Genomic DNA, 4,298 nt, shown 5'->3' with positions numbered 1-4,298 from the left:
CGGAAACCACAGGGAGACCCGCTGCCGTGGGGCCAGCACGGCGGGAAAGGCAGCTGGCCGATCCTCAACCCACAGGCTCCGTCAGCCGCTGACACAGCGAACCAGGCAATTTCAGGCCCAGCAAACAGCTAGTGGAAGATCCTTGGGCCAGGGAACAGTGTGGCGTGCCCTGCAGGGTGTGGCTGGCACAGAGAGCCCGGGGGCGCGGGGAGAGTGGCAGGGCCACAGCAAACCAGGGCTGGATGGCCTGGGCAGTGGTGGGGGCAGTGGAGTCACGGTGCCAGCTGAGGAAACAGAAGGCCCAGCCCATTCTGGTCCTGGGAGCCCGATAGGAGGGTGTGGGCTGAGTGGGCTGGCCAGATGGGTGACAGCTGAGTTCCAGGAACAGGGCTGTGGGAGCCACGGCCACACATCTGGAGCAGGATGTCCCAGAGCAGATGCCTCCCAAGCAGATGCCCCAAAGCAGATGCTGACTCCCAGGGGAGCTGAGCTCACAGCGCAGAGGGGACAGAGGGACTGCATTGCCCCCCCGTGATGTGTGTTACTCACCACCAGACCAACCTCCCTAAAAACACCTCTGAGGACGCCGCTGCTTGTGGAGAAAGCTCAGTAAAGGAAAAGTCGGGATTCCACTCCAAGTTCTATCACTTAGTAGCTAAGTGACCTCAGGTCACACGTTCTCTGAGCCTTATCTTCCAATGTCATTCATCAACAGCGAAGACACCAGGCTGACTTCAAAAGGAAGAGACAAATGCCTTCATAATGCACCAGCATTGATGGTAAATGGGGTTCCAACACCGCTGAGCCCTCCCCTCCTATTTCCTTACGTCCCGACTTTCCCCGGACACAGAGCACAGCGTCCACAGTAGCGCTCCTTCAGCAAGTACCCGCTCAGCGCATGCCACACGGCGCTAAGGCTCCGAACAGCAGTGTCCGTGGGCTGGGGCTGGGCGGCTTTCCTTTTTAATCCTCACCTAGGGTATTTCGTCCATTGATTTCCAGAGAGTGGAAGGGAGGGGCGGGGAGAGAAACATCAAACATCAGACACATTGATGGGGTGCCTCCTGTATGCGCCCCTACTGGGGCTGGGAAACCGAGGTCCATGACTGGGAATCAAACCCGAGACCCTTCAGTCTGAGGGCCCGACGCTCTAACCACTGAGCAACCAGCCAGGGTGCAGGGGCTTTCACTTTTGAGCCATTGCAATGTGAATGCTGTTAAATAAGGTCCCACCTGTGGCTTGAAATCCTAATTCAAATAATCTTGTGAATGAAGAAATAAAAGGGTAACTATAAACTACGGTCCGCCTCACTCAGTTCAACAAATACTCTACGGGGCCATGAGGCATAAACAGGACACACAGAACTTTCTTTTTTTTTTTTTCTTTTAAACAAATTCACATTTTATTTATGTTGACATAAACTGTACAAAATTGACTTTCTTCGCCGAAAATAACAGTGATGTTTTCTGTATTCTTCCTCGATCAAATACAAAACACATTCTTGTAGGTTGTCTAGGTTTCGCTTATAAATCAAGATGCAGCAGTAGATATAACCAAGGAAAAAGACCGAATGAAACAGATCAATCTGTTGTCAGTATCCATGGCCTCTGATCCTGTCTTGACCATGAAACAGAAGTGCTCCACATATTCTTGCTAAAAAGCTTATGATGATATAGGCTCAACAAAGGAATGTAAACAGCAGACACCCAGATGTGGGTGTAACAATGGCGGGTTCTTTCTTTAATGTTTCTCTTTTTTTATATGTATATATATTTTTATTGACTTCAGAGAGGAAGGGGGAGGGAGAGAGAGAAACATCAATGATGAGAGAGAATCGTTGATCAGCTGCCACCTGGCATATGTCTTTGACTGGAATTGAACCTGGGACCCTTCAGTCCACAGGCTGATGCTCTATCCACTGAACCAAACTAGCTACGGCAACACTCAGAACTTTCTACCACAGCTGGCGAGTCGCTTTAGTAAAAGGCAAAATGGGGGAAGTCTATGGATGCATTAGACAGAAAAGGGTCTGATTAAGGAAACAGATAACAGAGCTCCCAGAGGAAGTGTTCACAGAACTGAGGGGTCCACAAGGCAGAGCTGGAAGCAGCTCCCACATGCCTGTGTGCCGCTGGCGCGTGGGGGGGGAGGGGGGAGTGGGAGTGGGAAAATAAAGTCTGGGCCCACATTTGGGGGCCCGGGGACATGTGCTGTGCTGGTTCACTCTGCAGTCTGGGCCACGGGGAGTCACAAAGGTTTCCAGGAAGCCCGGTGACAGCCAGACCTGAGCCCAGGAAGACCTTGGTGGACCAAGTTGGCCACAGACTGTGAAGTCACCAGGGCAACGGCAGCAAAACTGAATAGGAAAGTCTTAGCAGGTTTGGCTCAGGGGATAGAGCGTCAGCCTGCCGACTGAAGGGTTCTGGGTTCGATTTTGGTCAAGGGCACATGCCCAGGTTGTGGGCTTGCAGGAGGGGGCATGCAGGAGGCAGCCAATCAATGATCCTCTCTCATCATTGATGTTTCTATTTTTCTCTCCCTCAAACTTCCTCTCTGAAATCAATAAAAATATATTTTTTTAAAAATGAACAGGAGAGGAGATACAGGCAAAGAGATCTGATTTAAACTTTTTTTAAAAAATATTTTTCCCTTCCAATGTTACTTCTTGCTCTCTCTCCAGACCTCTCCCTGGGAGAGGTACAAGACTCTGATTTTTCACATGGGTCAGAGTGACTTTTTCAACCCACAATTTTAACATGCGATTCCCACAGTGATGGGCCAAGTCAGCCTTGCAAAGCTTCCACGAAAGTTCTACTTCGTCATTTACAAAACAAACTAGGAAGTGTGATCTGTGGCGTGGCTCTCAGTATTTGCCTTCTCCAAACCAAAATAACTTAGTCTGAGATAAAATACTCGTGCCCAGGGCAGCCACAATATTGAGACACATTAAGAGCCCAGAGAGATGGCCAGGGAGTTGGTTTTTTTATGGGGGGAGGAGGGAGAACAGTTGCATTTCCACACTTCCACTTCCAGTCCAGCCAACCTCGGAAACCAGCCTGCAGCCTCTCCAAACGCCGGGGCCAATTCTTCTTAAACAAGATGGGGCAGCAGGGACCAGCAGCACCGGGCTAGCCCTGCTGGGCCACCAAATACAGACCTGAACACACTCTTTCCATCTCCAAGTGATGCAACTAAGTGCTGGGCTCCAGAGGCTCTGAGCTTCCTTCCACCTCTCAAGGTGACATTTTAAAAAATACATTTTTATTGATTTTAGAGAGGAAGAAAGATAGGAACATCAATAATGAGAGAGAATCACTGACTGGCTGCCTCCTGCACACCCCTTACTGGGGATCGAGCCTGCAACCGGGAATCCTACTGTGACCTCCTGGTTCATAGGTCGATGCTCAACCACTGAGCCACACCAGCTGGGCTCAAGGCGACATTTTTAAAAATTGATTTTAAAGAGAAAGGGAGAGGGAAAAACACACACACACTTCGATTTTTTGTTCCACTCATTTATGCACTCATTGGTCGATTCTTGTATGTGCCCTAACCAGGGATCGAACCCACAACCTTGGCCTATCGGCACCATGCTCTAACCAACTGATCTCCCCAGCCAGGGCTCAAGTTGTCATTTCTGATGATGCTCTTAGGCCCTCTGCCTTCTCCCAAATTCCTTTAACAGGCGCATCTGTAACAAAATAACCGGGAGTGGAATATCAACCTTGCTTCCAGACCCCCAGCACTACAATGCTCAGGCCCGAGACTTCTAAAAATGGCCCAGTTTGTTGATGTTGACCAAGATTAGTAAAGAAAAGAAAACTGAGCCTTAGCGGGTTTGGCTCAGTGGACAGAGCATCAGCCTGCAGACGGAAGGGTCCCGGGTTCGGTTCTGGTAAAGGGCACGTAGCTTGTTTGCAGGCTGTGCAACCAACCAATCAATGTGTGTTTCTCTCACATCGATGTTTCTCTCTGTCTTTCCCTTGCTCTTCCACTCTCTAAAAATCAATGGAAAAATATCCCCGGGTGAGGATTTTTAAAAAAGAGGAAATTGGAATTCATTGAAGGAAAGGCAGTAAGGACTGTAATCAAAGTATACCTACAACACCGGGGCGACAATATGGAATCGGAGAAGTAGAATGCTCCTTTGGACTTAAAAAAAAAAATTATGAAACCATCTTAAACAATGACAAAGTACTTATCAATGCCAAACATGTAAACAGGCTTTGAAAACAGACCCTTTCTTGGGAGTTTCTACAATTGTCCTCCTTGATTGGAATTCGGGACAGTGGGTAGC

The sequence above is a fragment of the Myotis brandtii genome, unplaced genomic scaffold (assembly GCF_000412655.1).
Source record: "Myotis brandtii unplaced genomic scaffold, ASM41265v1 scaffold64, whole genome shotgun sequence".
In the NCBI taxonomy this organism is placed as follows: domain Eukaryota; kingdom Metazoa; phylum Chordata; class Mammalia; order Chiroptera; family Vespertilionidae; genus Myotis; species Myotis brandtii.
Note: the sequence above shows the minus strand (reverse complement) of the source record.